Source organism: Pteropus vampyrus, unplaced genomic scaffold, assembly GCF_000151845.1.
Source record: "Pteropus vampyrus isolate Shadow unplaced genomic scaffold, Pvam_2.0 Scaffold58, whole genome shotgun sequence".
Taxonomy (NCBI): Eukaryota; Metazoa; Chordata; class Mammalia; order Chiroptera; family Pteropodidae; genus Pteropus; species Pteropus vampyrus.
Genome location: NW_011888839.1, coordinates 10,154,319 through 10,162,321, shown reverse-complemented (window position 1 = coordinate 10,162,321; position 8,003 = coordinate 10,154,319). Strand labels below are relative to the sequence as shown.

Sequence of the window (8,003 nt, the reverse complement as noted above, 5' to 3'; positions counted from 1 at the left end):
TTTCTAAGTATGTGTATTAAAAAGTTAATTTATAGAACAATAAAAATCGTTTTCTTAAAATGGAAGCATACTATATATTAAAAGCTATTACATTTAATTTTTTTGAATTGTTAGGATACAAAGTAATTAAAAAGAAATGGAAATTTTAGATAAAATTATCCTTGTCATAAAAAGGACTATTGCCTAAAATATTCTTTTTAAGATTGTGTTAGACAACATAGAGCCAGACTCTACCTTTTTTTCTCCAAATTTCAGTTTTATATTATTAAAATGACTTGCAACAACATAGTATGAGAGATCAGCACACTTGTATTTCTTCTCTCTTTCCCCACTTTCTGCTTTAAGATGATGTATTTTTATTTTTGATTTATCAAAGTTTAAAACACTTGCATTCTTTTCTATAGGCATAGATCCTCAGTGGTTTGAGCTCTGTTTTATATCTGAATGAGGAATCATTGCTTACTGTGAGTTCATTTTCACATTTGTATACTCTATTCCTGATATTTAAATTTTGATTCACTTCCTGGTTTACTGGATTGGAACAGCAAGTAGCTTTTCAAGAGAAAATTAAGGCTTTTCCCTGTATTCTTTTATGTTTGATATTAACTACCTACTGCCTTTATACGAATTACCTTTGAACTCGAATTTGCTATATTTTTTAATATTTTCTCCTTGGAATGTGGTGGATATTGCTCCATTTTCTTCTGATATTAAATCTCACTGTGGAAAGTCATAGGCAAACAATTTTTCCTCTTTTACTCACTTGTTCTTTTACCTGTGTGCCTAAAAATTTTTTCAGTTATCTTTGAAATTCATTAACAAAACTAGAACGTATCTGAGTGAATACCGTTTTATACAAGTTTGTATAGAATATGGTGTGACCATTTACATTATCAAAATCAGTTCTTTGTTTCCTATTATATCTGTGAATATATTTTTACCCTTCTTATTGAACATTGAACTGTAAAAGTAGCACCTTATGATATGATATATTCTTTCTTTCCTTTCTGGCTTCCTAACTGCTTTAATAACTGTTTTTTTCCTCTCTCTCTCTCTCTCTTCCGCACTCAAAATCATAATATCATGACTTTGTTCTGCGGTTGTTATTTGAGTTCATACTCAACTTTTCTGATTCTTTTTTCCAACTCATTTATTATTTCAGTCAACGGTGTTGATTTGTTTCACAGTTTGTTTCCATAGCAAAATTCTTATATTCTACTTTTTAATCTTCTTTTAAATTCTTAATCTACAAAATTAAGTTCTTGTTAAATTCTTCTAAGGTAGGAGGCACTCCAAGGAAGTTATTTCTTTCTTATTTGAGTTTATATGCAAATATGATTCTTTGTCTTTTATTACCTGTTAAATTTCCTCCCTTCCTCCATCCTTCCCTATTTTATCTCTATATGTATTCTTCTTCCTCCTCCCCAGCTTTTGTACTTCCCTGTCTCCCTTCTTCCATCTCTTTTTCCCATCCTCTGCCTCTCCCACTTCCTTTCCTTCACCTTTCTTCTCTTTCTTCCTTCTTTTTTCTTTCCTTCCTTCCTTCCTTCCTTCCTTCCTTCCTTCCTTCCTTCCTTCCTTCCTTCCTTCCTCTTTCCTTCCTTTTCTTTCATAATATGTTTTTATAGTTGTCATGAATAATGAATACAACTAGGGCTGGGAATAATTTATGTTAGAGAATTTAAAATATTCACTAGTTAGATTTTTAAGAAAACTATCCCTATTAAGATTTCACTTTATTAGTAGATGACTGTGTCCTTTTTCCAAGGGATAGGGTGACACACTCAAGTTCCACGTCACTTCTGATTTTACCATGGATCTATTGAAAATGTGAAGCCTCTGGTGTTTTTTTCCACCTCCACAGGGATCTTCAGACTCCTTCCGCCTCCCTCACTCTCTCTCCCCTGATGCCTATCTACATATATATTCCCTTTAAATAGTGGTGCATTAGTGATCATTTATGGGATTATTTTTTCTTTCTGATTCATCATGTTCCCACTACTGTTTTGAATTTGGATGACAAGGTTAAACACTCCATCAAAGTCTTCCAGAAAAGTGTGAGATTTCTTTTGGTTTTCATGTTTCTAGAGTTTGTAGCATGAGTTTGAAGCCTTTTCATGTCTAGAGTTTGTGGCATGGTTGCTGCTGGAGAATTTTTTATGTGTGTATCCTAGTTTCATGTATATGTGTCTGTATGTCATTGGATATTAGATTTAGGACGTAAGTAATCCAGTTTCACTGTCATCTTTTAACAAATTATTTTTATTATAATGTTTATTAAATAGTATAAAATTAGTATATTAATACTTTCTGTGAATCTTGAACATTTATAAATTAATTTTTAAAAATCTAATTCAACAAAATTAAAATTTAGAATAACAAAGTACTATGGCCAAAGTTTTATCCTGAAATAATAATGTTGCTCAAAATGTGAATATTATGCTATTCATCATAGGTTCTTTAATATTAGTAAACTAATACTTTGTAGGTCCAAGAGATGGCTCAATTCTCCCACTCCATTCTTCCATGTAAACATATGTATTAAGTATCCTCCCCCTTATTTTTTCATTATTTTACAACTTTGATGTTACATCCAATGTGAACACTGAACTCACTTGACAGTATTTGTAATGTAGGCTAGGATAAGAGTTAAGGAATCATTTTAAAAAATATATTGAAATTGAAACACAACAGTCCATAATCTGTAGAGACTTTTCACATGTACTACAGAGAATATGTGTGCCAGTAATTTTTTTTTTTCAAGTCTTTGTATCTCTAGAGATATGTAAGTGAAGGTGCCAGGACAGGTTAACAGACAGTTCATCTGAATTGGGATGCATAGAGCAGTGCTCCAGTGACTTCATAGCTTCCATTAGCAAGTATGGACTATATAAATCAAGTGCTGATGAGAAAAAGAAAAGAAAATTAGCTATAAATTGAAACTCAGTTCCAGATAGGAATGTAAGGCTTTCACATCCTGAAGCATATTCTAAGGCATTTCAATTTACAACTTGAATACTTTCTTTATAAAGTCCTGAATCCTTTAAATTTGTTACCTCGGTATTTTCATTTTCAGATCTGTATAATCAGCAACATCTTCGCTCTGTAAGGGAAAAATAAAATCCCATTGCTCTAGTGTCATTTTTGATGTAGTTCTTTAAAAAAAAAAAAAGAGCAAGCATCAAGGATGAAATTATGCTGTTGTTGAGCCTCTAATTTTTCTATGAATGAATTGTAAAGTAAGCAAAGGGTGAGAGGAAAGTGCCATATGCTCTTTTTCCACAGAACTGTGTCTTAACAACAGATCGGAAGACACCTTTAAATGCTGACTGCAAATAAACCTCCAGTTGCTTATTCGGCAGTGGCAATTTTTGCTGAGCTGCCAAAGGAGAATATCCAAAAATAATTATTTCAGTTGAGTAATTAATGATGTCCTTACCAACTGACAATTTTATTGAATGACATTAGACAGGATAAATTAGTGTTTTATTAAATGGCATTTCAGTGTTTCAAGGACTCCATGAATGCCTTATGGAGGGCGTTCATGCTAAATTAGGGAAAACAGTATTTTTACTTTTAACGTTGACAGCAAATGTATGATAAGCACAATTATTTTTCTATCAAAAGCAATAAGTACAATTATTTTTCTGTCAAAATCAACAAGTTAATATATATTACCTTGCTTTGCTATTACTTACGTAATGCCTAAAATTATTAAAGAATGCAAATTAATGAATGTTTGTTCTTACCGATAGACCTAAACCAGTTCCACTTCCATTGCTCCATGACACTTGCGCCAACAACAAGGTATATGAGTGTTCCCTCGCAGCGCACTGATTGACTTGGTTGCCTGCTTATACCACTCTTTCCTATTTGTTGCTGAGGACACATGAGAAGAATAAACACTGTATGTAAACAATGATAGCTCTTAAAGGGGACTAAGAGACAATAGTTAAATAGATTCATAACATTAATAAACTACTACTATTTTAGGAAAATGTGCCCAATTCTAGAAATCAGTCACCCTTTGCCTTTTTCTCTGATTCCATATCAGAGATCCCTAGAACTGGCTCCCTCTCCCCCAATTCCGTAATCTCTTAATGGTGGACAGCTGCAGAGCTCAGTCCTGGATCCTTGCCTTATTCTCTTAGTGATCTTGCGTCTTTAAAATACCATCTATATGCTGCTGACCTCAAATTGTGTAACTACAGCCCAGAGCTCTATCCAAAACTCCCATCTATTTATATGTTCCATGGCTACTTAACATCTCTGCTTAGATATCTAATAGACCTTTAAAAACTTAAAATCTTTAAAAATGAACTCCTGGTTTTCCCTGACAAATCTGTTCCACTTGTTGATTTCCACATCTCAGTTAATGGCAAATGATGATAATGATTAAAAAATAAATAAAAATTTCAGTGTCTTAGCTGGTTTCTTTCTTTCTCTTACACCACACATTTAGTCTGTGAGGAAGTTGTGCCAGACTTCCTCTATCTTTAAAATATATATTCAACCCAACCATATTTCACCACATCCATTAATATCACACTGGTTTGTGTTACTGTCATATTTCACCTGAGATATTGCAATTATTTTATAATTGATTTATTTCTTCCAGCCCATGCCCTTTCTACTACACACTGGCCAGAATGATCCATTTGAAATGTAAGCCAGATAATGTCACTCCTCTAATTAATACTCTGTGATAGCTCAACTTTTTATTCAGAATAAGTCATTAAAGTTCAATTTAATTGACTCTCTTCTGTGACTGTATTGCTTATATCTCACACTCTCACTCACACCGCATTAGTCACACTGAAGTCTTTTTCTTAGACCCAGAAAAGAATGTTTCAATCTTGTTCTTTTTCTTTTATCTAGAATACTAATCTCCCAAATGTCTAGGTTGTCTTCCTCCGTCATGTTATCTTTTTTTTTTATTTTATTGTTTGTAAACATATGGAGTTTTATTTTTTAAAAAGTTACGACCATGAATGTTGTTTCAATTAGACACCCTCCTGGGTGTCTACAATGCTACTGAGCATGATCACAGGGGTTCCCATTGTTTAGTGTTAATCATCTTTTAAAGAAGGAAAAAAAAAAAAACAACAACTCAGCACACTACCATTTAATTTGGTTTAATGTTTCTTCGCAAATGATGAAAAATACTAAGCTACAGACCAAGAATAATCATAATGTTGTGGCCAACATTATAAATATGGAATTATAAATTGAAAATATTTTCTGGTTTAAAAAATAAATCTGATAGTGCAGCTCTGTGGGGCCTCTGCATCTAGTAGGGCCTGTCCTCTGGCTCCTGACTATGCCGCCTTTATCCACTTTTCCAGGTCTTCCACACCTGCCTCTTCTTCCTCTCAAGTGTTCCATTAAAGGTCCAAGGGGGTCTCTAGGACCACCTCGTCTTCCTCCACCAAAGCCATCTCGGTCTATGCCCCTGTTGCCATGGAAGCCACTTCTGTCTCCATCGCAGCCACTTCTGAACATTCCACCTGGACCACCTTGGTCCATGAGGCCACTTCTTCCTACCCACATGCCACCAGGGCCACCTCTGCCTCGGTCACCGCCTGGGAGTGAAAACAGTGGTATAAGGATTACTTCAGGCTTTGGGGCCTTTCACTGGTTGCATTCTGTTCTCCAGGCGAAGTTCTGGTTTCCATACCCTGGATTGGGGCACTGCCAGTCTCCAGCTCAGTGCTGGATGTGTGTTCCTTCAGAGGGTTTCCTTGGGAACCTCTTGGAAGGAAACCAACTCTGTCTCCTCCACCACATCCCATGTGACCCATGGGTTCCCCAGGACTTCCTGGGCCCCCTGGACCTCCACTGAGCAGCAGTGGCATCTCCCCTGCATGCTGTTCATCGGAGACTTCTTCTAAGCAAGAGAAACTTTAAGTTTGTTCCCTTGAAAGTATTTCCCAGCAAACTACTCCATAGCAGCCTTGGCAGTTGGTGGGTCTTCATAAGATACTGTAGCATCGCCTTTGGACTTCTTGTTTCCTTGTCTCTGTAGATATGGATCATAGGTTGTCCGGTTCTCTTGTTCATCTTACCTTCACACTATTTAAGAAGTCTGCCAGATCAGCTAGAGACACATTGTCATTTAATACTTGCAAATAAATTGCACTGTTGTCAGCATCTTTATCTGGATCAACAGGTGGGCTTAGATCAAAATCTGGTCCTTCATCCTTGGGTTTACCAGCCTTGGACCACCTTACTTCCCAGGTCCTTTTCCACCGCTCCCTCCTTCCCGCCCACCTCCATGATTAAATCCCCCTCTTCCCCTGCCTGGTTATTAGAACCACTCATGCTCTGGTTCTCTCCTGGTCTGGAAAATCTTCCAGATTCCTGCCCATAACCACCCATGCTACTGGGGTGACCTGTCAGAATGAACTCTGCTGCTATGTTGGCTATATTGACTTGGAACCTGGCTATAGGATTCATTTTATTTATTTTTTTTTGAGGTGCGGGTAGCTAGTGGGCGGCTATTGCCCATAGTTGCTTTGTTGACCATAGCTACTCTATGGTCCATAGCTGCTCGGTTGCCCACAGGTATTCTTCTGAGATTAACTGATTATAACTAGTCAGCTGTGTAGAGGAATAGCTGGTAAGGTGTTAGGATGGTGGTGCCCAGTGACTGGCTGCATGGGGTAGCTCCCAGGTACCTGGGGATATCTATAGTTACTCTGTCCACACCTCAGGCTCAGCTCGTTATAACCCCTTGCTCTAGATTGAGGTTGACTAGTATCAGCAGGTGTGTTATCATCCTGTGGTCTTACAAGTGTAGTGGTTGCTGGCTGTTGTCCATAAACAAGGAAAGCCAGCTGAGTGCCAGATGCAGACTGGGCCGCATAGGAGACCTGGATGGTAGTTACCCTAGCAGTGGTAGTATCATAAGTACCAGTGCCTGTATCTCTGGACAGGCTGACTGTATGCCTGAGCAGGGGTGGAGCAATTGGAGTAGTATAATGTGTGGAAGGCTGTCCATAAGAAGTTGCATAAGTTGTTTGCCCCTATGTCACAGTGGTCCGAGCCTGGGTATAGCTGATATCAGTGGACTGTTCATAGGTTCATAACTTTGTTGCCCATATGCCTGAATGGTCTGCAAATATCTTGAGTGGGCTGGGTGATATAAGCACTGTAGCCCTGCTCAGCTGCAGCTTGGCTGTAGGTACTGTAATCTGTGGATGCTATTTTCTCTCCTCTTGTTTAAATCCTTCTTTATCATCTTTTCCATGAAGTCTACCATGAGGTCTCAATATACTACTGTGTTCTCTTTTGATGTCCACCTACACACCCCGTTCACTGTTTCTCTGCTCTGCTTTTTCTATCTACCTTCTACTACACAACACATTTTACTTATTTCTTATACTTGGTATTTATTTTTTACTAGCCTGCTAGAATGTAAGCACCTTAAAGGCAATGAAATTTGTTTGTTTGGGTACTCAGTATTATTAGTCACTTTTCACCAATCAGCATATTCTCTAGATAGAACATTCTATCAGCTAGAATTCTTCCTTTCTCCTGAATGTTAGTTTGTGTACAGTTGCAGATTCAACTGACCCAATTAATAGGACCAGTTATCACATAAAGGACCTTGCTGGACTAAACTTTCTTGTAAAGCACTTACCTCCAAATTTCCATTCCAACACTTAACAAATCTTAGTGTCATAAATAGTAGAAGAGTTTGGATAGCTAATATTATGTCATTACATTTCTTAATGTTCAGATTCCTTTTTGGTAACGGTATATTCTTTCAATAAGTAGTTATATTTTACACTAATTTCACATTTAGAATTTTACAGAGATATTCATGTGCATGACTCATCTATAAAAAGATATTAAATGTTTTTATTTTAATACCTTTATTTTTACTATCATAAATATATCTCCTTTTTTGAAAAAAAAAATTAAAAATTAATGAACTCAGGCTGCCTATGCAAAAAGGTATTTAATGGAATAGTAGCAGCTGAAAATCATATCCTATTCAA

At 36.5% G+C, this 8,003-nt stretch overlaps 1 pseudogene; it reads right to left on the bottom strand.

Moving 5' to 3' along the window:
- Window positions 1-5,290: 5,290 nt before the first annotated feature.
- LOC105292527 lies at window positions 5,291-7,656 on the bottom strand (annotated as a pseudogene).
- Window positions 7,657-8,003: the final 347 nt, after the last annotated feature.